Below are 27773 nucleotides of genomic sequence, written 5' to 3'. Positions count from 1 at the left end.
CTACAGCTAGTAAATGGTGATTAGCTTTGTAACTAGGTCGTCTTTAAAACTGCTTCATGAGATAGGTGATTTGATTATCCCTGCTTTACAGATGAGAAAACTGAGGCACAGACATGTTAAGTAGCTTCCATAAGGCCCTCTAGTAAGTCTCAGATTCAACACTCCTAGATGGATCTGACTCACAATAGTCCATTATTGTTCAAACTATATACAATATGTATTGCCTCTCAGCGGAGTGCTGACCATTGGCTACTTTTTTCTGGGGAGCTGCGAGGTGCAAAAGAAACCTAGATTACAGTTTCTCTCATTTTAGAAAGGCTTCCTTTCCACTCTCGCATTACTCTGATCTGGTTTGGGGATTCGGTATTTCAGCAAGAACTTGCACTCTCTCCCACCTTCCTATTTTAGTTTACTTCTTAGGCTTTTAGCTTCCACATTAAAAGCTAGCCCTCTTTAATTTTTTTTTTTTTTTTTTCTGAGGAACTTGCCTTCAGAATACAGATCAAATTTTAAGAGAGAAGCAGAATTAGCCCAGGAGCTGGGTGGCCACTCAGGTCTGAATGCAAGAAATGTTTACCAAAAACTTCAGTCAACGGACCAAAGATGGAACCAGAGACTTGAAAAGCAAAGCAAAGGAATCCATGTCCGCTGGAGTAGGGACAGCCGGACAGATGTACAGATCTCTTCAAAGGTTGCTTAGGGACCCAATAAACCTGAAAAGACTGTGCCTTGAATGTCAATGTGTGTGGGCGGATAAAGGAACATTATTTCTCTTCTTCCTCTTGGTTTTCCCAGGGTGTGCGCAACAAAGCAAATGCAATTTACATTCAATGACTGAAAGCCACTCACATCTGTAAACACTAACTGTCCCAGCCAGCAAAACCCTCCAGAAAGCCTCTTAGCCCCATTTCAAGGAGCCAGATGTAAAAAGAAAGCCTTCTGCTTTTCATTGTTCTTTCCACTTGAGCTGCAAGACCCTGGGAGGCTCCATGTGCAGGAAAAACCTGGTACATTTTGCTCTTAAATTGAGGCAAGCTTATAATGTTAGACAGAGTTTAATTAAACTCTTGCTGGTGGTTGTGAAAAAGTTTTGCTTCGTCCTAAGCCTTTCTTCATGTGTTCCCTGCAGGCAGCACACACTTTTTCCTTCCAGTGGAAGGTCATTAGGACCATATGAATATGCACAGACTCAGGAAGGTTCCAAGATGCTCTGGGGGCATTTGACTCATAACTTTCAATTTAATCAATCAACTCAGTGGTATAGTAAAGGGATTACAACTATCCTACTCCCTGATCACAGGCGATCAGCTTTACTGCAGGGCTACTAGTACTAATCCTTTCCACTAAAAATAAGGCAGGGCTGCCTATGCTGCGATTTCCTATACCCTTTGTCGTCTTCTATGTTCTTTCACTCTGAATTCAACTGAGTCTAGGAAAAAGCTGCAAGTATTTCTTTGGACTCATGCTTCACTTTCAACCCCAAACAGTAGAGTTTTTGCAGATTGGGAGGGATGTATGCCAGGACTGTAGTGGCTGGCAGAGACCTTTGCAGAAACTCCACTTGTGATTATAAATAGTTGGCCCTTCTTGGCATAAACAATTCTTGAGGGTATATTTTTCAACTCGTTGTTTGGAAAACTTAAGTACATAAATGCCACTAGCTTTGGCAGAATTTTGTGTGCAAATTCCTGGGTGACCATACATAATGCTGTTAATGGTCTTTGATTTTCCCCCTCCTATAATTTCATAAGGCTTTTTGGTGTTTATAATATTTTCATACAAAGGAAAAGTTAAGTCTTTATTATTAAAGTATGCATTTCTTGGAATCACAGCACAGGACCTGGCAAATAGGTTTGAAGGAAATAGTAAATGAAAAATGCATGGGTTGGCATCTTGCTTAAATGTTAATCACATCCATTTTGCTAGGAGACTGGTAGCATTAGAACTTACATAATAATTGATCCATGACTTGCCAATGAATCCAGTCTTCCCTCTTAAATCAGTTCAAAACAGGTGACTACTTAAGCTACATAAATGAGATGCAGGAAGCATGTGCTCTTTAAACTGCCAACCAGCAGGAATAAATGGCAAGCAAGTTATCAATAAATTAACTTACCCCTCTCAGTGGTAATGGGACTTTACCTTGATAGATATAAGGAAAGTAATATTTAATGTAATATCTAATTCTGAATGGCCAATCCAATACAGGTGTGTGTTATTTAGGACATGATGTGCTCAAGAAATACAGTTTTTGGACCTCCAGGAGGAAGTCAGAGTGAGAGCCTGTGAACCTTCCAATTTCAAGGCCTATTTAAATGTGAATAAAACAGTCTGAAGCAAAGGTTTCAGAAATAGCAGCCATATCATCATGAGAAACTCAAGGAAGAACGAGTAAAGGGGAATAAATGACTGGAACCATTGAAAATGTTTGTCAGGCACGAGAGAAGAAAGATGAATTAAGAACCTGGGTGCAGGGTCGGGTGGGGATGGGAAGTATGAATCAATAAACCATGAAATGAAACAAGAATCAAAACAGGATTTAGAAAATACTTATAACCTATTTCTTAAATGTGGAAGAAAGACATTATATCTATTTCAGAAGAGCTCATTACAGCAGGAAGGGGCAGGAAGGAGTAAACAATGGTAGTACAGGTAAAATGTAGAATTGGATGCTACAGGTAACTAACAGAGAAAGAGAAAATGAACTAGGAAATAATCTGCAGAGCATGAAAAGAGATATAAAAATATGCAAAAGAAGATCGGGAGAATGGAGTGCTCTGGGAGAGATAGGAGTTCCTAAAGAAAGAGAAGGAATGAACTGAACACACTGCTTGCATGAAATAGATGCTTTGAATAGATTTATGGAATGAATGAGCAAACAAAGAATAAAACATCGAAGATTAGAAAAAGAAAAGATCCACTAGAAGAAAAATGTAACCATTAACAAAATAGTTAAAGGTTAGAGGTACAAACAGAGCCCTATTTAAGATCCACTAAAAATAACTGAAATCAATATGTATCATCAAATATTTTATTTTAATTACAAAAGGAAAAGAAAACATTCTGCAAGGAGCTAGGTTACATATTTCATGTAAAAAATATAGTCATAAGTAGACAAGGACTTCATTGTAATGAAAAAACCATGTACATACCACAGAGTAAAGAAGCTGTATAATTTCTGTCTTTATACAGTCAAGTTTTTATCCAAATGCAAAGATGTTCATGAATTTTCAGTCTTAAGAAGTTTGGTCACCCACTAATGGACCAGCACTGACTTCAAAAGTTACTACAAAAAGAAATCTGATCTTAAAAGATAGACCTGAAAAAAGATGATGCTATTAAAAATAGTATGAAATCTTGAGTTGTATGTATCTATTGAAGAGATAAGTAAACAAAAACAATAGAAAGAATTGTTTGTGATAGGAGTTGGGCATTAGGAAAATTGTTAGAATGAAAGCAGATTAAAATAAATAAACTGAGCAACAAGTTAATTCAATGAAAAATGGAAGCAGTAATAGAGTAGGGAAGAACAAAAAAACAACAAAAGTTTCCCATAAAAGAGAATCAAAGATACTATTTTGATAATGAAATCTTTGTGGTTTATCTTAAATTGACAGCTAATCAAATTAAAAAGAAGACAGTTGCTAAAGGAAATTAAAATAAGCAAAACCCAAACCAAACAAATTAATTGTGTATACAATGCCAAAGAACATCTAGGGGAAAAAAAACCAAATTAACTATAAAAATTGAGAGATAAAAAGTAAAATGGAAGAACATAATCCTAAGCAGACTAGGGTTAAAATAAGTATAAGCTCAAACAATTTTGAGGAAGAAAAAATAAAACACAAAAACAAAAAGAATGCTTCCAACTGGAATAATGCAATAATTTACTGGGAAATCTTTAAAAAGGCTTAGAAAAAGGCTAAAAACACTAAAAAGTAAATTTAAAAATCACTAAAAAGGTCTACTAATTAAAGGGAAAAAAAGCAAGTGAGATTTCAGACAAGGTAGAATTACGGTAAAAGTTATTAAAGCAAGGTAACTCTTAATTATGTGATAAAAGCCTTAATAATGAGAGCAAAATGATATTATGTCTATAAGGTTCAAAGAACATAGCAACAAATCACTTATAAAAATCAAAGGGAAATTAATAAGTATACAATTTTAGAACAAGGTATTAATACCCCATTATCAGAATATGATAAATTAATAAGAAAACAATAAATTAATAGACTGAAAAGCATAATTAAACATACAGCAGAAAGGGTAGGTATTGCCAACAATTTAATAGATTGAACAACAAACAAACAAACAAACAAAAAACCCTGAAATGTTATTGCTGTTTCCTGATAAGACGGTGAATTAGCATGTGCTCCTCATCCTCTAAATTCAACCCAGGGAAACTTCAGAAGCAGAGGGAAGCACAGATCCAAGGAACTAACAGAGACACTGAAATAAAGAGGAGATCAAAGGCTATCCTGACCCAGGAAAAAGAGGATAGATGGAGTGATGAATCCTCCTCTTTCCTCTGGCCCAGTGGTGGGAGGATGGATTTGTGAGGACTGTTGCAGTTCTCTCATTTCCCCTCCTTGACATCATCAAGGGAGGGTCTGGGTCCTTGCCTGTCCTGCAACCCAGATGTCTGCAGGACTAGGCCAGCTCTATTCCTATTCCCAGCCACAGTAATCTCAGGGCAGCAGCATAAAGCCCTCTCAGGAGAGACAGGGATAAACAAAGCCCAGCCTTCACTGGGTATACACTTCTTCATCCCTTCTGTTTCCAGACTTGCAGGGCTGGGGATTAGAACCTGAGGAGATCACTTCCTCCTATTCCTGCTTTGTTCTAAGAGTGTCAGGATGAATCCTTAACTGGAGAAGTTACCCAGTAGAAGAAAGCAAACAGAAGAGTTGATAGCAGCGACATGATGCCTGGGCCTCGTCTCCTTCCTTTTCCTTATACACACCAGAAGGGGCACCACCTAGGATTTGGCCTTTCCCCATCATACACTACCAGGCAGAACATTTATATCACCACAGAAACAGAAGACCACCTGCCACAGTAACTAAATCCCAAGGAGTACAACTAGCGAAAGAGAATGCAAGCTGAACATGAAGCAGCTTATTGCAACAGATGGACCAAAAATCTAACAGAAGCACAATACATATTCTCGAAGATTGGGAGGATGTTAGCAATATGAAGCAAGAATAAGAAATAGAGAAAAAGAACAAAATGTAAATTAGGTGTTAAACAAATATCCATAATGGCTGTGGTATCCCTGCCAAAGATGCACAACCTGAATCTAATTATGAGAAAGCATGAGACAGCCCCAGACTGAAGGAGAGTCTACATAGTAACTGCCTTGTACTCTTCAAAGGCATCAGTGTCATGAAAGTCAAGAAGGACTAAGAACCATTCCAGATTGAACAAGACTAAAGAGACCTGACAAGTAAATGCAGTATATAATCTTAGACTGGATCTTGAACCAGAATTTTTATTTTTGATTTGCTACAAAACTGTGCTGTATGATATGGTTGCCACCAGCTACATGTAGCTACTGTGTGATTGAAATGCGGGTAGTCTGAATTGAGACATGCTGTTAAGTGTAAAAAAATACAATGGATCATATTATGAAAAAGAGAATGCAAAATGTCTCAATAATAAATTTTTATATGAATTGCATGTTAAAATGCTACTACTTTGGATATACTGGCTTAAATAAAATAGAATAGAACATTAAAATTAATTGCACTTGCTTCTGTTTAATTTTTTTAATGTGGCTATTAGAACACTTGAAATTACACACGTGGCTCATATTTGTGGTTTACATTGTAGTGATATGATACAGTATTGCTTTGGAGAACATGAGAGGTATAATGAGTATAATTTGAACAAGATATATAGATTAGATTATAGTATTTTATCAATGTTAATGATAAGTGTATTGTAATTTTGTAAGAGCATCCTTGTTCTCTTACAAAATATTACAAAAACATTCAGGAAATACACACTGAAGTATTTAGGGGTAAAAGGACAGGCATGATGTCTGCTACTTCTCAGAAGTTCACAAAAAATAATATGTATCTATATGGTGAGAGAATGATAAAGGAAATGTGGTAAAATGTTAACAACTGTGGAATCTGGTGACAGGTGATCAGAAGTTCTGTGTGCTATTCTTGCAACTTTTATATAAATTTGAAGCTATTTCAACATAAAGGTTTATAATAAAACCCCCACAACAGTTGAAATAAGCAACATAGTAGTTGGGGTAAAAGCAGGATGGTTCGCACTAAAGAATGAGTGGCCTAGGGATAAAACTGAGGAACTTCTCACTTGCTTTTTCTTCTCTTTAATTAATAGGTCTTTTTAGTGTTTTTGAGTTTGTTTTTTAGTATTTTTAGATGTTCTAAGCCTTTTTAAAGGCAGCAGTGAGGTAGGAAGGGAAAAAACACATAAAATAAAACCCAGATGATATGAAGGAAATGAGTAGAAGTGACAATATCTGAGTCACCAGAGGCTCAGAAAGAGAAAAAAGGAGGAGGGGAAATATTTGACAAAAAATAAATCTCCAGAATTAAAGGAGGAGGAAAGCCCTCATATTTAAGGTAGAATAGAAAACTAGGTTTTATTATTTTATTATTTTTTTTAAATTATTATTATTTTTTGAGATGGAGTCTTACTCTGTCACCCAGGCTGGAGTGCAATGGCATGATCTCTGCTCACTGCAACCTCTGCCTCCCGGGTTCAAGCAATTCTCCTGCCTCAGCCTCCTGAGTAGCTGGGATTACAGGCACGCACCACCACTCCTGGCTAAGTTTTGTATTTTTAGTAGAGACGGGGTTTCACCATGTTGGTCTGGCTGGTCTCAAACTCCTGACCTTGGGTGATCCGCCCACCTCAGCCTCCCAAAGCGCTGGGATTACAGGCATTAGCCACTGAGCCCAGCCGAAAACCAGGTTTTAAAAAGAAAAAACCGACATCAAGTCACATTAACTGTGAAAATAAAGAACATCAAAGAGACAGCAAAAAACAAACCAAACAAAACAACAACAAAAAAATGGAAAAGCAAAACAGAGAGAGAGATTTGATCACCTAGGAAGCAACCAAATTCAGACTGAGATTAGGCTTCTAAGCAGCTGGATAGAAGGACACACTGGACAATGGAAAAGAAAGTGTTTCTGAATGCAGGTCTTATGTCAGCCATCAGTCATTTAAATGTGAGAGCATAATAAAAAATTCTCAGGCATATAAGGCCTTAGGGGGTTTGCCTTGCAAAAATGTATTATAAAAATACTCTTGTAGAAAATAGTGAAATAAGAAAAATGCTAAAGAGCTATGGGTGAACAACACTTTAGTAATGTTTATGGTTGTGTAAAAAAGCAAAGACTAGAGAAAAACAAAAAAGAAATTATCCATACAATCCAGAAATAAAATTCTAGAAAATAACCAACATAAAGTGTGTATTTGGGTACAGGGATAGTAGAGACCAAAGGAATTATAAAGTATGCTAAAGTACTTGTTTTGTTTATGAATTCAACAGAGATAAACATAAGTACGTGTCTTACATTAAAGGCAACCACCATAAGAACAACAACAAAAAAATGGATCAAATCACCTTTAATCCAGCAGAAGAAAATAATTTAGGCAATGGAAAGAAAAGAAGGTGTCTAAAAAAAAAGAAATGAGAAAGTACAATCAGAAATGTATAATAACATGGCAGAAAAATTATAGTAGGACAGTAATCACAATAAATATGGGGTAGATGGAATCAAACGAACAAACAACAAGGCCCAGAGGGGCCTTTCATGGACTAATTATACTTGTGTGTCACTAGGTAACACATAGCTTGGCACCTGAGGCAGAATAAGAAAACAGGCTTTTGAAAGTCAACATAAGCTAGGTTATTAAAAAAAAAGTAAGTACAAAAAAGCAGAAATTACATATAACACACTCTTTTACTGATATGGTTTGGATGTTTGTCCTCTCCAAATCTCATATTGAAATGTAACCCCCAGTGTTGGAGATGGGGCCTGGTGGGAGGTGATTGGATCAGGTGGGGAGATCCCTCATGAGTGGCTTAGCTCCCTCCGCTTGGTGATGAGTGAGTTCTCGCTCTGGTAGTTCACAGGAGATCTGGTTGTTTGGAAAAGTGTGGCACCTCTTCCCTCTGTCCCTCACTCCTTCTCTCACCGTATGACATCAGTTGCTTCCGCTTGGCCTTCAGCCCTGATTGTAGCCTCCTGAGGCCCTCACCAGAAACAGATGCTGGAGTTGTGCTTGTACAGCCTGCAGCCAATTAAACCTCTTGTCTTTATAAATTATCCCAGTCTCAGGTATTTCTTTATAGTGATGCAAAAATGGACTAACACACTTACCAAAACAAAATAAAACAAAATTAGGAACAAAGATGTAAATCAAAACTCTCTGACTACTTAGAAATTTTGAAATAATCTGCTAATTAACAAATATGTCAAGAAGATAAAGTGCACAAAAGCACTCTATTAAGAAAACAATGAAAATGAGAACTACATATTAAATTCCCTGGGAAGGGCTCAGAGCTAAACTAAGAAAGTTCACAGCCTTAAGTGCATTTATTATTAATAAAAACAAAAAACAAAATGGGAAAATCAGCATACTAAGTCAATAATATAAAAAATCACCAAAGGAACAAAAGGACAACCCAAAAGAAATAGAAGGGAACAGTATATATAAAAGTGGATGTGTGTAAATTACCAACAGCGTAACAGTAGCATTATTTAATAAGCTACACAGCTTATTAGATAAAGCTAACATGGGTAAATTTAGCCAGGAAATAGTGAATGATCTTACTGCACTCTATAGTTGTATGCTAGGAACTATGAAAATCTAAATAAAATGGATAATTTTTAAAGGAAAAAGTAAAATTCTAAAACTGACATAAAAGAAAGAGCCTGAATACACCAATAACTGATGAAGAAATTGGATAACTTGGGGGTGAGGATAGGGGAAAGTATTCAATGTGTGTGGATAATTCTTTTAAAGTCTCAATTATGAATAAAAACAGGTAGGTAGGAACTAACCAATTTACTCCTCAAAGCTAGTATGGCCTTGAGACTACAGTCAGATAAAGAGTTGATTTAAAAATCAGGAATTGTGTACCACTTTCACTCTTGCATGTAGATCTGAAGAATTTAATGACAATACTAATGGATTACCACTTTAAAGGACAGGCATGGTAGAAAGGACTCTAGGGTCAGATGGACCCAGATTCAAAGCCAGATGCATTTCATAGTGCAAACCTGTGGCACAGCCAGTGCATCATTCTCTGGCTGCCTCTCTTTCCCTCTCTCTCCTCTTCTCCCTCTGTCTCTCTTCCCCTCCTGTTCTCTCTCTCTCTCTCTTCCCACTCCTCTCTCTCTCTGCCTCTCTTATCACGCACCAGCTCGACCACAGATTTGCTCTATGAACTGGGCCTACTCTCTAGCCTCTCTGAGACTCAATTTTCTCTTCCATAAATCAGGAGCATAATATTCATCCTATGAGGCTAAGGCAAGAATTATTGAGAAAATGTATACCAAAAATATAATGCTTTGTGAATAGTTTATAATTACACATGTGTACTAAAGGAAGGAAAAAACAAACCACGATTAAATTAGGCTCATCACAGAATGGATGAATAGTCTAGCAAATTGAAAACTAGTAATTATAATACTCCACAAAAGAGATTGAATAGTAACAATTATTTGTTCATATCAATAAGTGCTGAAATGGCATTAGAAAATCCAACATCCGGCTCACGCCTGTAATCCCAGCACTTTGGGAGGCTGAGGCAGGCGGATCACAAGGTTAGGAGATCGAGACCATCCTGGCTAACACGGTGAAACCCCGTCTCTACTAAAAAATACAAAAAATTAGCTGGGCGTGGTGGCAGGCGCCTGTAGTCCCAGCTAGTGGGGAGGCTGAGGCAGGAGAATGGTGTGAACCCGGGAGGCGGAGCTTGCAGTGAGCTGAGATCGTGCCACTGCACTCCAGCCTGGGCGACAGAGTGAGACTCCGTCTCAAAAAGAAAGAAAAATGCAACATCCATTAAAAGAATTAGAAGTATACATCTATATTTAACATCCTTAAACATCCTTTAACATCCTGGAAGCCAAGAGTCAACATCATACATTGTCAGTGAACAAGTGGGAGACCATAGAAATCATGGAAGAGTAATCAGAAAAAAAAAAGACAAAAACATGTTGTGTTTTACAGGCAAATTATTAATTTTTTATTTTGTTTATTTATCTTTTTAGAAATGAGGTCTCACTCTGTTGCCTGGGCTGGAGTGCACTGGCAGTGGTACAATCATGGCTCAATGGCCTTAACCATGGGTTCAAGGATGGGTTCAAGTCATCCTCCTGCCTCAGCCTCCCAAGTAGCTGGGACTACAGGCATGCACCACCATGCCCAGCTAGGCAAGTAGCTATTGATTACTTATGTAACCCAAGGAATATTAGGTAAAACTATTAGGAAAAAGCATAGAGGTACAATAAATGGGAATAATGAGAGCATTTTTGTACACTAATTATAACCTGATAGAAAATGTAATGAAAACTGGAAATCTCATTCATAATAACCAAAACATAAAATAATTCTAGGAATTAACTTGATGAAGCATATATAAGAATGAAACAGCAAAGCCTTCTTGAGAAAACAAAAATCATTTAGAAAAAATTAAAATCTCTTCAAGTCTCAGTTTTTACGGAAATTGCATATATTTTTAAACCGGGAAACATGATCTGTGAAAATGCACTCCCTATTATTAAAGGGTGTCCTCTTAGCTAAAATTCCAGAAACCCCTATCTAAGAATCTACTTTATAACCTTGTTCCTTTGAGTATGTTTTGGGTTAGATGACAGCCTAGTGTTGGCAAAGTGAGAAGATTTGGGAATGGGAACTGGATTGGCGTCTGAGTTTAGCCGCAGACCCAGAGAAAAGACATTCTCATTTGGGTGTTTTTAGGTCCTAGGTGAGCAATGGAAGGAAGCAGCATTTGAGCGGGGTGGGGGAGAGGAAGGCAATTCAGAAAGGCAGCCTCAGTACAGTGGGGATGTATAATCTTTTATAAAATCCTATAGCAACATAAAATCCTATAGTAATAACTGACTTGACTGTATTTGTTAGCTTTGCTTTTTATTTTATCAAAATAATACATGTACAGAGTCTAAGAATCAATTTCTGAAAAAGTGGCAATACCAGTCTCAGTCCCACAGGGAACAGATGGCATACTCAAGTGGGGCAAGAGAAGTGAGTTTGATGAAGGGACATTTTATAAGGGCCTGGCAGAGTCAAAGGAGTGCAATAAGGAAAGGTGAAGCTCCCAGGGAGTTGTGACTACCCCTAAACCTGAGGAGGAGCAGTTTCAGGAACCAGGAGGGAGAGCTGAAGCTGGAAGACAGGGTGGCTGGGCAGAAGCTGTGGCTGCTGGAAGAGGACCACCCACCTGCAGCCTCCACTGGCAGGGAGCAGTGGGTGGGTAGGTAGAGACCCTGACCTCACTCTCCTCTGTCCTTGGCTTCCCACTGACCAAATCCAGCTGGAAGGCAGAGGGCGAGAGAGCCACTTGATGAGATCCCTCGACGTCACCCTCCCAAAGCAGGATGGAGAGAAGAGAAGAGTGGATCTGGGGGTGAGAATGAAATCCCTAAAAAACACGCCTGTGCAAAGTACCTAAAAGTGCTGGAAAAAAGTGAGAGAAATCCTCTGGGACTGAATCTGCTTTATTCATCTAGTGTTATCTTTGTGGGATTTGGGGAAACAACAGAGATTTATGTGTTCAGCCTTCCCTGTTTAACTGGAAAATGTGATCATGGACTTTCCTTCTCCACTCCCAACCCATACATGAGTGACTGGTTGTCATAAGACTTCCTTTCCAGAGAGGCAGAAGGAAGGCAAGAGAAAAAGGGTAAAGAAGATATTTAATCCTTTCTCTTTTGCCCTTTCTTTCACTGAAACTGTGTAATGCGACACAAGTGTTGGGTGCCAAATTCCATTTCCTGGTGAAATCCTATATTTGTGACTCAGCCTGGTGGCAGCAGCAATGTCTCCTGTCCCATCATAGCACTGGCAGTGGCACAGCTGAGATGCTCTGATGGGCAGACTTCTCAGGATTGGGAGGGATTTCACAGTGATGGAAGAAGGAAGCAGTGGGATTATTGTTCATTGTATGTTTGTGATGGTTCATTTTATGTGTCAGCTGCGCCACTGGGTGCCCAAATTATTTCTGGGTGCATCTGTGAGGATTTCCAGATGTGATTCACATTTGAATCAGGTAACTCAACAAAGGAGACTTCCATCCCCAGTGTGGGTGGGCCTCATCCAATCAATTGAGGGCCGAATAGAACAATATGCAGAGGAAGAAGAAATCCATTTATTTACACCCTGCCTGCCTGCTTGACCAGGGACATTGGCCTTCTCCTGCCCTGGGGCTGGGATTTACACCATTGGCTCCCTTTGTTCTCAGACTTTTGGAATTCAACTAGAACTACACCACTGGGTCTCCTGGGTCTCCGGTTTGCAGATGGCAGATTGTGGAACTTCTCAGCCTCCATAATCATGTGAGCCAATTCCTCAAAAAAAAAAATGTATTATCTATCTATCTATCTATCTATCTATCTATCTATCTAGTCTCTCATTTATCTATCTCCTGTTGGTCTGTTTCTCTGGAGAACTGTAATATAATGTTTAATTTTGTTTCTGCAGTTAGATTGAGAAAGAAGGGCTATGGTCCATATGGTATCACTGTTCTAGGCATGGTGCTAAGGAAACCCAGAAATGCTTGGTTTTATTCATAAATGGGAAAAAGCTAGACAAGCTAAACATTATAAAGCTAACAATTCCTCTCAAGGTAATTTTGAGACTTAGTGCAATCCCACTTAAAATTCTGACAGGATCCTTTTCAGAGCTTGATGAAATGATTTCAAAGTCATTTGTAAAAAGAGAGAGATAATAATATTGAGGAATATTTTCAAAAGAAAGAGCACCTCCATTTCCAAGCCAGAAACCTAGCTTGTCAGCTATGATGTTTCTCTCTCTTACTCCTCCGCATCCAGTTCATGACAGAATCTACTGTTAAAAGAGATGTGAAATATACCAATTTTCTCCATTACCACTTTCACCGCTGCAGTCCAAGCCACACCATTGCCCACTAACTGACTGCAATGTCCTCCTTGCGCATCCTCCCACACACCACTGGCCCCATCCAAGCTGCTGTCCACTCAGCAGCCACATATGGCCTTCTCTCTCTCCTGCCCTAACCTCTCCATCAGCAGCTTTTCATTGCTCATCTCCCTCCACTCTCTTCCTTCCTCATTTTGTAACTGCTTCTCATTCATTCATCCATTCATTCCACACTATTTATTCAGAACTTTCAATGTGCCAGACAATGACTGACGCCCTGGGGAGACAAGGAGCAAAATCAGACTTGATTCATGCCAACACCCTAGTGGTTTTAAAGGCAAAGGACAATAAACATGAAAAAAGATTCAAGTGTGTTGGTAATTAAACCAATGCCAATTTAAAATAAGATTAATTTTAATAAATTATTACTAAATTAATAAAATTTTAATTAAAATTTTAATTGAATGCTGAGAAGGCTGGGAGAAACAGACACATTTATTCATTATTGGTAATAAACTGAATTGATACAAATGTGTTGGAGAAGAATCTGGCAAGATGTCTCAAGGGCCAAAAGAAAAATCCATATCCTTTGATCCAGCAGTTTTCATCTTGGGAAATTATTTCAAGGAAATAATTCCAAAGTAAGGAGACAGGTTGAGGAAGACTTTAAGTACCAAGTGTTGTGTGGCTTTTTTTTTTTTTTTTTTTTTTTGAGACAGAGTCTCACTCTGTCACTCAGGCTGGAGTGCAGTGGTACAATCTCGGCTCACTGCAACCTCTGCCTCCCAGGTTCAAGCGATTCTCGTGCCTCAGCCTCCTGAGTAGTTGGAATTACAGGCACACACCAGCATGCCTGGTGAGTTTTTGTATTTTTAGTAGAGACAGGGTTTCACCATGTTGGCTAGGCTGGTCTCAAACTCCTGACCTCAAGTGATCCAACTGCCTTGGCCTCCCAAAGTGCTGGGATTATAGGCGTGACCACCATGCCTGGCCTAAGTACAAAGTATTTTATTGCAGTGCTTTCTATGTTAGCAAAAGACCTGACATTACTTAAATGATCAATAAAACAATAGATAAGTTGCCTAGAATAAGCTGATATGAGTATGAAGACAAAGTCAAATGCAAAAAGTAGAACAGTATGTTCAAATGTGATATAGATACTCTGTACATAGATGAATATATGAAGAAACAAAAGTAGTTGTTAAGTGTTAGAGCGGTGGTTTTTCATGTGATTGGACTTAATAATTTCCTAAATCTGGTGATCCAATAGAAAAGATGGCTGAATTTCATTGTAAAATGAACTTTGATTATATAGAGTATATTTCCCAATTGCTGTATTTATATTTTAGGCAATGTATTGTCAAACGAAAAACATAATTGGCTCCTGGAAAAAAATGTTCTTTTCATCAATGCATATCTGTTAAACAGCATTAAAACCGATATCATATCAAAAATGGGGGAAGCTATGCAGCTTACATTGTCAAAGGTGATTAAAGGGTCTCTATGGGATAGGAGCATTTGTCAAAAACCCAAGAGCTGTATTCAGAGCTAGAGAATAAAGAGACTCAGCATCTTTTAGGTAACTCCCAATTCCTTGGCAAAGAATGGGCATGTCTCCAGCCTCCAGGACACCCTCATGTGGTTACACTGCCTAGTCACCCTGTTTCTGTGAAGCAACTGCTTCTGAGCCATAGCTGGAAGCTACAGACTCACAGTGCCTAGAACAGACATTGCAGGAGCTGGCAGTTCTTCTGACACTTTAAGGTCCATGAACTCCACTCAGGACCAGTGAATCCAGACCTTCTCTTTCTGACTTCTAAGTTAGGATCTCTGCAATGCAGGTTTTTGTAGAGTGGGGCAAAGCTGTTCAGTATGGCACCAAATTTGGTACCAGTTGAGTTCATGTTAGTACAGCAGGGCCTTATTAAAAGATGCTTTGTGTATAAGATACTAATTTTTCTGCAGAAGGACAGAAGATTGATGGCCTCCTAATAGCCTACAGAGGAAGGCAAAAAGGAGTCAGGAGACCTAAGCTTTGATTTTGTTTCGGACACTCTGTGGCTATGTCATCTGAGTCTGTAACTTCTTTGTGCTTCAGGAGTTTTTCACTTGTAAAATTAGGAGGTAAAACTTACATGATAAGTTAAAATGCATTTCTAGAACTACTATATTAGAAGTGTTTTAAAAGGATTTCACTATTTCCAGATGACAAACAGAGATCTATAGCATTACAATAGATAGGGAATGCCAGAGGTCATTTAGGCGATTCCCCTGCCTCCCTTCTTATCTAACCACATCTAGCCCCTCCTAGAGAGAACACTGTGCTCCAATGGAAGGAACCCCAGAAACAGCACTTGGAACAAACCATTTTGTAAAATGGTTGAGAAGAGCCTTGGCAGATGTGGCCCACCTGCAGAGACTGGGTGTTGCCCCATCCTTCCTATAGTGTCCAACATAAATTCCCAAGGGCAAGTTACTCAAAGAGTACTGAAAGTCAGACACCTTAGGTTGCTATCTTATCTACTGCAGAGGTTCTCAAAGTCTGGACCACAGATCCCTTGGAACCCCAAGACCCTTTCAGGGGGTCTAGAAGGTGAAAACTATTTTTATAATAATGCTAAGACATTACTTCTCTTTGTAATGTATTGACATTAACTCTGGCACTGAGCACGGATCAAGTTAATGACCCCAAACCATGTTAGTCGCTGATGTATTTTTCACTGCCACATACCAACAGTAAAAAGCAAAAGGGGTCCGTTTCACTTAAGAATGTCCTTGGAGGGTATTGGCAAGATGGCCGAATAGGAACAGCTCTGGTCTGCAGCTCACAGCAAGACCAATGCAGAAGGCGGGTGATTTCTGCATTTCCAACTGAGGAACCCTGTTCATCTCACTGGGACTGGTTAGGCAGTGGGTACAGCCCACAGAGGATGAGCAGAAACAAGGTAGGGTGTCGCCTTGCCCAGGAAGTGCAAGCAGCTGGGGGCCTCCCCGCCCAGCAAAGGGAAGCCGTGAGGGATTGAGAGGTGACAGCGTGCTGGCAGTCCTCAGAGCCCTCGCTTGCTCTCGGCACCTCCCCCGCCTGGGCTCCTACTTTGGCAGCATTTGAGGAGCGCTTCAGCCCCCCACTGCACTGTGGGAGCCCCTTTCTGGGCTGGCCAAGGCTACAGCCCACTCCCTCAGCTTGCAGGGAGGTGTGGAGGGAGAGGCGTGAGCGGGAACTGGGCTGCGGGCGGCGCTTGCGAGCCAGCTGGAGTTCTGGGTGGGCGTGGGCTTGGCGGGCCCCGCACTCGGAGCAGCCGGCCAGCCCTGCTGGCCCCGGGCAATGAGGGACTTAGCACCCGGGCCAGTGGCTGCGGAGGGTGTACTGGGTCCCCCAGCAGTGCCGGCCCACCGGTGCTGCGCTCGATTTCTCACCGAGCCTTAGCTGCCTTCCCGCGGGGCAGGGCTCGGGACCTGCAGCCCGCCATGCCTGAGCCTCCCACCCGCTCCATGGGCTCCTGTGCCGCCCGAGCCTCCCCAACGAGCACCACCCCCTGCTCCACGGCGCCCAGTCCCATCGACCACCCAAGGGCTGAGGAATGCGAGCGCATGGCGCGGGACTGGCAGGCAGCTCCACCTGCAGCCCCAGTGCGGGATCCACTAGGTGAAGCCAGCTGGGCTCCTGAGTCTGGTGGGGACGTGGAGAGTCTTTATATCTAGCTCAGGGATTGTAAACACACCAATCAGCACCCTGTGTCTAACTCAAGGTTTGTGAGTGCACCAATCGACACTCTGTATCTAGCTGCTCTGGTGGGGCCTTGGAGAACCTTTATGTCTAGCTCAGGGATTGTAAATACACCAATCAGCACCCTGTGTCTAGCTCAAGGTTTGTGAATGCACCAGTCGACACTCTGTATCTAGCTGCTCTGGTGGGGCCTTGGAGAACCTGTGTGTCAAAACTCTGTATCTTAACTAATCTGATGGGGACGTGGAGAACCTTTGTATCTAGCTCAGGGGTTGTAAACGCACCAGTCAGCGCCCTGACAAAACAGGCCACTGGGCTCTACCAATCAGCAGGATGTGGGTGGGGCCAGATAAGAGAATAAAAGCAGACTGCCGGAGCCAGCAGTGGCAACCCGCTCGGGTCCCCTTCCACACTGTGGAAGGTTTGTTCTTTCACTCTTTGCAATAAATCTTGCTGCTGCTCACTCTTTGGGTCCACGCTGCTTTTATGAGCTGTAACACTCACTGTGAAGATATACAGCTTCACTCCTGAGCCCAGCCAGACCACGAGCCCACCGGGAGGAATGAACAACTCCAGACCCGCCGCCTTAAGAGCTGTAACACTCACCGGAAAGGTCTGCAGCTTCACTCCTGAGCCAACGAGACCACGAACCCACCAGAAGGAAGAAACTCCAAACACATCTGAACATCAGAAGAGACAGACTCCAGACACACCACCTTAAGAGCTGTAACACTCACCACGAGGGTCCGCGGCTTCATTCTTGAAGTCAGTGAGACCAAGAACCCACCAATTCCGGACACAGGACTGTGCTATCCAGCCCAGATACTATGCTTTTCCCATAGTTTTTGCAATCCGCAGACCAAGAGATTCCCTTGTGTGCCTACACGACCAGGGCCCTGGGTTTCAATCACAAAACTGGGTGGCTGTTTGGGCAGACGCCAAGCTAGCTGCAGTTTTTTTTTTTTTTTTTTTTTCATACCCTAGTGGTGCCTGGAACTCCAGCAAGACAGAACTGTTCATTCACTCCCCCTGGAAAGGGGGCTGAAACCAGGGAACCAAGTGGTCTTGCTCAGCCGGTCCCACTCCTGTGGAGCCCAGCAGTCTAAGAACCACTGGCTTGAAATTCTTACTGCCAGCACAGCAGTCTGAAGTTGACCTGGGATGATCGAGCTTGGTGCGGGAAGGGGCATCCACCATTACTGAGGCTTGAGTAAGCAGTTTTCCCCGACAGTGCTAAGGAGGCTGGAAAGTTCAGACTGGGCAGAACTCAACACAGCGTGGCAAAACAGCTGTGGCCAGACTGCCTCTGTAGATTCCTCCTCACAGGGCAGGGCATCTCTGAAAGAAAGGTGGCAGGCCCAGTCAGGGGCTTAGAGATAAAACTCCCCTCTCCCTGAGACAGATCACCTCAGGGAAGGGGTGGCTGTGGGCCCAGCTTCAGCAGATTTAAACATTCCTGCCTGCCAGCTCTGAAGAGTGCAGCAGATCCTGAGAAGGAGGATTCTACCAGCACAGAGCTCGAGCTCTGCTAAGGGACAGGCTGCCTCCTCAAGTGAGTCCCTGACCTCCGTGCTTCCTGACGGGGAGAGACCTCCGAACAGGGGTTGACAGACACCTCATACAGGAGAGCTCCAGCTGGCATAAGGCTGGTGCCCCTCTGGGATGAAGCTTCCAGAAGATGGAGCAAACAGCAATTTTTGCGATTCTGGAGCCTCTGCTGGTGATACCCACACAAACAGGGTCTGGAGTAGACCTCCAGCAAACTGCAGCATACCTGCAGAAGAGGAGCCTGACTGTTAGAAGGAAAACTAACAAACAGGAAGCAATAACATCAACATCAACAAAAAGGACCCCCACACAAAAACCCCATCCAAAGGTCATCAGCCTCAAGATCAAAGGTAGATAAATCCATGAAGATGAGGATAAATCCAATGCAAAAATGCTGAAAATTCCAAAAACCAGAATGCCTCTTCTCCTACAAAGGATCACAACTCCTCTCCAGCAAGGGCACAAAACTGGATGGAGAATGAGTTTGACAAATTGACAGAAGTAGGCTTCAGAAGGTGGGTAATAACAAACTCCTCTGAGGTAAAGGAACATGTTCTAACCCAGTGCAAGGAAGATCAGAACCTTGATAAAAGGTTACAGGAAGTGCTAACTAGAATAACCAGTTTAGAGAAGAACATAAATGACCTGATAGAGCTGAAAAACACAGCATGAGAACTTCCTGAAGCATTCACAAGTATCAATAGCTAAATCAGGCAGAAGGGATATCAGAGATTGAAGATCAACTTACTGAAATAAGGCACGAGGACTAGATTAGAGAAAAAAGAATGAAAAGGAATGAACACAGCCTCTAAGAAATATGGGACTATATGAAAAGACCAAACCTACGATTGATTGGGGTACCTGAAAGTGAGGACAAGAATGGAACCAAGTTGGAAAACACACTTCAGGATATTATCCAAGAGAACTTCCCCAATCTAGCAAGACAGGCCAACATTCAAATTCAGGAAATACAGAGAACACCACAATGATACTCTCCGAGAAGAGCAACACCAAGACACGTAATTGTCAGATTCACCAAGGTTGAAATGAAGGAAAAAAATGTTAAGGGCAGCCAGAGAGAAAGGTCAGGTTACCCACAAAGGGAAGCCCATCAGACTAACAGCGGATCTCTCTGCAGAAACCCTACAAGCCAGAAGAGAGTGGGGGGCCGATATTCAACATTCTTACTGAAAAGAATTTTCAACCCAGAATTTCATATCCAGCCAAATTAAGCTTCATAAGTGAAGGAGAAATAAAATCCTTTATAGACAAGCAAATGCTGAGGGATTTTGTTACCAACAGGCATGCCTTACAAGAGCTCCTGAAGGAAGCACTAAACATGGAAAGGAAAAACTGGTACCAGCCACCACAAAAACACACCAAAATATAAAGATCAATGACACTATGAAGAAACTGCATCAACGAATGTGCAAAATAACCAGCTACCATCATAATGACAGGATCAAACTCACACATAACAATATTAACCTTAAATGTAAATGGGCTAAATGCTCCAATTAAAAGACATACACTGGAAAATTGGGTAAAGAGTCAAGACTCATCAGTGTGCTGTATTCAGGAGACCCATCTCACATGCAAAGGCACACATAGGCTCAAAAGAAAGGGATGGAGGAATATTTACCAAGCAAATGGAAAGCAAAAAAAAGCAGTCCTAGTCTCTGATAAAACAGACTTTAAACCAACAAAGATCAAAAAAGACAAAGAAGGGCACTACAGAATGGTAAAGGGATCAATGCAACAAGAAGAGCTAACTATCCTAAATATATATGCACCCAATACAGGAGCACCCAGATTTATAAAGAAAGTTCTTAGAGACCTACAAAGAGACTTAGACTCCTACAGAATAATAGTGGGAAATTTTAACACCCCACTGTCAATTTTAGATCAATGGGACAGAAAATTAACAAGGATATTCAGGACTTTAATTCAGCTCTGGACCAAGTGGACCTAATAGAACTACAGAACTCTCCACCCCAAATCAACAGAATATACATCCTTCTCTGCACCACATAGCACTTATTCTAAAATTGACCACATAATTGGAAGTAAAACACTCCTCAGAAAATGCAAAAGAACAGAAATCGTAACAGTCTTGCAGACCACAGTGCAATCAAACTAGAACTCAGGATTAAGAAACTCACTCAAAACCACACAACTACATGGAAATTGAACAACCTGCTCCTGAATGACTACTGGGTAAATAACAAAATTAAGGCAGAAATAAATGAGTTCTTTTAAACCAATGGGAATAAAGAGACAATGTACCAGGATCTCTGGGACACAGCTAAAGCAGCGTTAAGAGGGAAATTTATAAGCACAAAATCCCACATCAGAAAGCAGGAAAGATCTAAAATCGATACCCTAACATCACAATTAAAAGAACTAGAGAAGCAAGAGCAAACAAATTCAAAAGCTAGCAGAAGACAAGAAATAACTAACATCAGAGCAGAACTGAAGGAGATAGAGACATGAAAACCCTTCCAAAAAAAAAAAAAAATCAGTGACTCCAGGAGCTGGTTCTTTGAAAAAATTAACAAAATAGATAGACTGCTAGCCAGACTAATAAAGAAGAAAAGAGAGAAGAATCAAATAGACACAATAAAAAATGATAAAGGGATATCACTACTGATCCCACAAAACTACAAACTCCCATCAAAGAATACTATAAACACCTCTACACAAACTAGAAAATCTAGAAGAAATGGATACATTCCTGGACACATACACCCTCCCAAGACTAAATCAGGAAGAAGTTGAATCCCTGAATAGACCAATAACAAGTTCTGAAATTGAGGCATTAATTAATAGCCTACCAACCAAAAAAAGCCCAGGACCAGACGGATTCACAGCTGAATTCTACCAGAGGTACAAAGAGGAGCTGGTACCATTCCTTCGGAAACTATTCCAAACAACAGAAAAAGACGAACTCCTCCCCAACTCATTTTATGAGGCCAGCATCATCCCAATTCCAAAACCTGACAGAGACACAACAAAAAAAGAAAATTTTAGGTCAATATCCCTGATGAACATTGATGTGAAAATCCTCAATAAAATACTGGCAAACCAAATCCAGCAGCACATCAAAAAGCTTATCCACCATGATCAAGTCGGCTTCATACCTGGGATGCAAGGCTGGTTCAACATATGCAAATCAATAAACGTAATCCATCCCATAAACAGAACCAATGACAAAAACCACATGATTATCTCAATAGATGCAGAAAAAGCCTTCAGTAAAATTCAACACTGCTTCATGCTAAAAACTCTCAATAAATTATGTATTGATAGAACATATCTCAAAATAATAAGAGCTATTTATGACAGACCCATAATCAATATCATAGTGAATGGGCAAAAGCTGGAAGCATTTCCCTTGAAAACCAGCACAAGACAAGGATGACCCCTCTCACCACTCCCATTTAACATACTATTGGAAGTTCTGACCAGGGCAATCAGGCAAGAGAAAGAAATAAAGCGTAGTCAAATAGGAAGAGAGGAGGTCAAATTGTCTGTGTTTGCAGATGACATGATTGTATATTTAGAAAACCCCATCATCTCAGCTCAAAATCTCAAGCTGATAAGCAACTTCAGCAAAGTCTCAGGATACAAAATCAATGTGCAAAAATCACAAGCATTCTTATACACCAATAACAGACAAACACAGAGCCAAATCATGAGTGAACTCCCATTCACAATTGCTACAAAGAGAATAAAATACCTAGGAATACAACTTACAAGGGACATGAAGGACCTCTTCAAGGAGAACTACAAACCACTGCTCAAGGAAATAAGAGAGAACACAAACAAATGGAAAAAAATTCCATGCTCATGGATAGGAAGAATTAATATTGTGAAAATGGCCATACTGCCCAAAGTAATTTATAGATTCAATGTTATTCCCATCAAGCTACCATTGAGTTTCTTCATAGAAATAGAAAAACTACTTTAAATTTCATATGGAACTAAAAAAGAGCCCGTATAGCCAAGACAATCCTAAGCAAAAAGAACAAAGCTGGAGGCATCATGCTACCTGACTTCAAACTATACTACAAGCCTACAGTAACCAAAGCAGCATGGTACTGGTACCAAAACAGATATATAGATCAATGGAACAGAACAGAGGCCTCAGAAATAACACCACACATCTACAACCCTCTAATCTTTGTCAAATCTGACAAAAACAAGCAGTGGGGAAAGGATTCTCTATTTAATAAATGGTGCTGGGAAAACTGCCTAGCCATATGCATAAAACAGAAACTGGACCACTTCCTTATATCTTATACAAAAGTTAACTCAAGATGGATTATTAAAGACTTAAATGTAAAACCTAAAAGCATAAAAACCCTAGAAGAAAATCTAGGCAATATCATTCAGGACATAAGCATGGGCAAAGACTTCATGACTACAACACCAAAAGCAATTGCAACAAAAGCCAGAATTGACAAATGGGATCTTACAAAACTAAAGAGCTTCATCACAGCAAAAGAAACCAGCATCACAACGAACAGGCAACCTACAGAGTGGGAGAAAATTTTTGCAATCTATCCATCTGACAAAGGGCTAATATCCAGAATCTACAAAGAACTCAGTCAAATTTACAAGAAAAAAACAACCCCATCAAAAAGTGGGTGAAGGATATGAACAGACATTTCTCAAAAGAAGACATTTATGTGGCCAACAAACATATGAAAAAAAGCTCATCATCACTGGTCATTAGGGAAATGCAAATCAAAACCACAATGAGATACCATCTCATGCCAGTTAGAATGGTGATCATTAAAAAGCCAGGAAACAACAGGTGCTGGAGAGGATGTGGAGAAATAGGAATGCTTTCACACTGTTGGTGGGAGTGTAAATTAGTTCAACCATTGTGGAACACAGTGTGGCGATTCCTCAAGGATCTAGAACCAGAAATACCATTCGACCTAGCGATCCCATTACTGGGTATATACCCAAAGGATTATAAATCATGCTACTATAAAGACACATGCATATTTATGTTTATTGCAGCACTGTCTACAACAGCAAAGACTTGGAACCAACCCAAATGCCCATCAGTGATAGACTGGATAAAGAAAATGCATCACATATACACCATGGAATACTATGCAGCCATAAAAAAGAATGAGTTCATGTCCTTTGCAGGGACATGGATGAAGCTGGAAACCATCATCCTCAACAAACTAACACAGGAACAGAAAACCAAACACAGCATGTTCTCACTCGTAAGTGGGAGTTGAACAATGAGAACACATGGACACAGGGAGGGGAACATCACACACCTGGTCCTGTCAGGGAGTGCAGGGCAAGGGGAGGGAGAGCATTAGGACAAATAACCTAATGCACATGGGACGTAAAACCTAGATGATGGGTTGATAGGTGCGACAAAACCACCATGGCACATGTATACCTATGTAACAAACCTGCACATTCTGCACACATATCCCAGAACTTAAAGTTAAAAAAAAAAAGAATGTCCTGAAAAAACAATAAAAATGATTAATTTCATTAGATCTCTGCCTTTGAGTAAACATATTTTTATTTTTTCTGTGTGACTAATTGGGAACTATGCAGAAGCACTTCTGCTATATACTGAAGTACTGTGATTGTCTTGAATAAAAGCACTTATGTGACTCTTTGAGGTGCAAGCTGGACTAGCCGCTTTTTATGTTCATAAAACATCATTTTCACTTGAAAGGACAAATGACAGACAAATTATGGTTATTCAGACTTGGGAATTTGGCCTACATTTTCTAAAAAATAAAGTGATCCTGTCACTTCAAGGAAAACAACTGACAGTATTTGTTGCCAATGATAAAATTCAAGCTTTCAAGCAAAACCCAGAATTTTAGAAAACTTGTGCTCATTACTATGAACTTGATAGCTTTCCAATATTAAATACTTTTCTGATGAGATTGGTAGTGATATTAATGGATATGGCTTTTCATATTGTTTAATGAACTGTGTCAACACTTGGACAATCTGCATAACTCAGTAAACCAATATTTTCCAAATGATCAACGTAAGATGTTACAAAACCATGCATTTGTAAAAGATCCATTCAAAGTAGAAGGTAAAGCAATGACTTTTAATGTAAGAGTACAAATTCATTGATATAGTTTCATATTCCACATTGTAATTAACCTTTAAAAAAACAATTTGCAGAGTTCTGGTGTAGGATCAAAGATTATCCATAATTATCAGAAAAGGTTATTAAAATACTCTTCCCTTTTCCAATTACATAGCCATATGAGACAGAATTTTCTCCGCATACTTCAACCAAAAAATAGATTTTTTGAACCTATTTGAATCTATTTTGAATCTAAGTTGAATGCAGAAGCAAAGGCAAATGGGAATCCAGGTGTATTCTGTTAAGCCAGATAGAAAAGACAGTTGCAAAAACATAAAACACTGATCCTCTTTTCACATTTCTTTTGTTTTGAATATAGGTATTTTCATAAAATATGTTCTTTATATTAACCTGGAACAAGTTTATTATTTTTAATTTACTAGGTTTATTTTAAAAATAAATAATATTTTTCAATTTCTCTGTTTTAGTTTTTGATACATGGAAGATTGATGGCTATAACCCATATAAACCACTTATGTTGGGATCCTCAAAGATTTTTTAAGCATACAAAAGGGGTCCTGAGATTTAAAAGCTTAAGAACCACTGTCCTAAGATCACTGTAGAGAAAGCAGTGTTTTGGATGACTAATAAAGGACAGGGGGGCTTGGCAATTGTCAATTTGCACTATTGTGGGAAGCTTCTCTGGGCTTGATGATAGAGAATGGTTATCAAGACAGTATCATCTTTACAGCGGCAAAAAGAAATTCATCTATTACTTAAGACTGATAGAAATAACTTTTGAGAACATTAAATTTTCAAGATCCTGATTAGATCCTCCCCATGTCCTTTTAAACGGCTCCAGTCTCCCTGAGTGTTCACTCCTTTTCCTCCATGGAAGGTTTGACTCACACTCTCCTCCATACTGCCCATCATAATTAGCTGAAGGCTAGACATCTGCCTCCCAGGTCATAATGAGTGTGACTCTGAGTTCAACAATCAGTACACAGTGCTTGGGAAGACAACAGGCACTAAGAATCAAAGATAAGCACGTCATCACGTTTGTCCTGGAGGACTTCTTGGTCTAGTGGGAAAGAAAGACTTTTAAAAAAATAACTACAGTATGCTAAGTGCTATTCTGTACAAGTGACCAAATTTTTCCAACCAAAAATTAGGACACAATCTGACAACTGTCTATGAGACATCATGTCAGAAACGGAACAATCCTAGAAGATCTGGAACACACTGCTATATTTACTAAGAAACTCTCAACAACTCCACAGAAACTCTGTATAGATTTGTACTTGATTTGGCCCAAAGACCCAGAAACAATTTTTTTTTTCACCTCCTCCCTAAATTCTGGGAAATGACAGTGGCAGAATAGGAAAGGTCAAGAAGCTTCTTAGGATCACAAAAGATGAGTAACGGGCCCCTAACATTTTATTTCCTCTGGTTAGTGGATAGGAGAGGCTGGAGGAAATTTTTCCATCATGCTTGTTCCAAATGTTTTCTTTCCCCCAGGCAGAGAGTCCAAGTTTCTTCGCACAGGTCTCCCACACAGCTGATGCAGATCAGGCTGAATCTCAGAGTCAGAAGAATGAACTAGAAAGAGGCTTCTAAGATCCCAAGCCTTGATTGCATGTGGGTAACATTAAACAATAGAGCTCTTGATTTGTCAACAAATGTCGAAGTCCCCTCTGGGTGGGCTGCGTGGGGATCATGGAGGTTCTGATCTGGTCTGAGTCTTCTTAAGTCCAATCATGTGCCCTTTTCTCCCCCTTTCCTTTGGGACCTGAGCCAAATCCCTCTTTTTAATCTCTCTCTCCCATTCCTACTGTTCTTCCTGAACTGCGGTAACTCCAAAGTAAAATGCACAAGAACAAAACAGACAATGAACAGAAAAAAACAGGCTCAGTGCCACACATGGACATCCTGCCACCCACAGAGAGAATGGGCAACACGCAACCCAAACAAAAGGCAGGCATAGGAGCCTGAAAAACCCCTTTGGATCTTGGATCCATTACTTACATCTCAGTGTGGGCAAATCATGACATCTCTCTCCTCCCCAGTAAACGTATCCACAAAAACACATTACTTTGAGAATTAAACACTATAACATATGTAGAAATGCTTGGTTCACAGTAAGTCCACTTTTCTTATAGTCTTCACCTCTTTCTGCATGACTATTTGGTTAGTGTCTGTCTCTCCACTAGCCGCTGAGTGGCTTGAGAATATGGGGTACATCTTTTTTTTGTTCAGTATTATAACTCTAGAGCTGAGCACAGTGCCTGGCACATGTTAGGCGTTTGTTGAGACAATTATATGATAAAGTGGAATTAGTAGGATCTACTTAAAAAATAGTAAGTTTGGGGTCTCCTGACAACTCTCATGGCTTTGTATTGGCTATCTTGATAACAATGTTATGAAAAGATTTTTTTTTTTTTTTTTTGAGTCAGTGTCTTGCTCTGCTGCCCAGGCTGGAGTGTAGTGGTGTGGTCATGGCTCACTGCAGCCTTGAACTCCTGGGCTTAAGATCCTCCTGCCTTAGCCTCCTGAGTAGCTAGGACTACAGGCAAGACTACAGGACTACAGGCATGTGCCACCATGCCCAGCTAATTTTAGAATTTTGCTATGTTGCCTAACTCCTGGCCTCAAAGGATCCTCCCACATCAGCCTCCCAAAGCACTGGGAGTACAGGCTTGAGCCACCATGCTTGGCCCCTCATGAAGGGATTTCAAGGTGGCATCTGAAGTCAGTAAAAAAAAGGCATGCTGACTAATTACTAACACCTATGATAGCAGAGTATTTGTTGACCTTGACCTATAGAGTCAAGAGCAGGTCCCTTTTGCCGCTATTTCCAGCAGGTCTGTCATGGAATTCATGGACAGGGTCATTGCAGGGGGATTGAGGTTACCAAATGCCTCACTTGAATATAAGCAGCATGACTTCGGGAATATTTTTAAAAATCACAGATAAGAAAGCACAATGCTGGGGCTGGGCACAGTGGCTCACACCTGTAATCCCAGTACTTCGGGAGGCCAAGGTGGGTGGAGCACCTGAGGTCAGGTGTTCAAGACCAGCCCGGGCAACATGGCAAAACCCCATCTCTACTAAAAATACAAAAATTAGCTGGGCATGGTGGCCCATACCTGTAATCCCAGCTACTCAGGAGGCTGAGGCAGGAGAACTGCTTGAACCCGGGAGGCGGAGGTTGCAGTGAGCCGAGATTGTGCCACTGCACTCCAGCCTCGGCAACAGAGTGAGACTCCATCT

General features: G+C 40.5%; 1 protein-coding gene across 1 annotated transcript in view; it reads right to left on the bottom strand.

The window, feature by feature from the left end:
- Positions 1 to 27773, bottom strand: part of SPON1 (spondin 1) — a 302639-nt gene that overhangs the window by 157012 nt on the left and 117854 nt on the right. The window lies entirely within an intron of this gene.

This window comes from Pan troglodytes, chromosome 9 (genome assembly GCF_028858775.2).
Source record: "Pan troglodytes isolate AG18354 chromosome 9, NHGRI_mPanTro3-v2.0_pri, whole genome shotgun sequence".
NCBI lineage: Eukaryota > Metazoa > Chordata > Mammalia > Primates > Hominidae > Pan > Pan troglodytes.
This window is presented reverse-complemented; position numbering and strand designations above follow the sequence as displayed.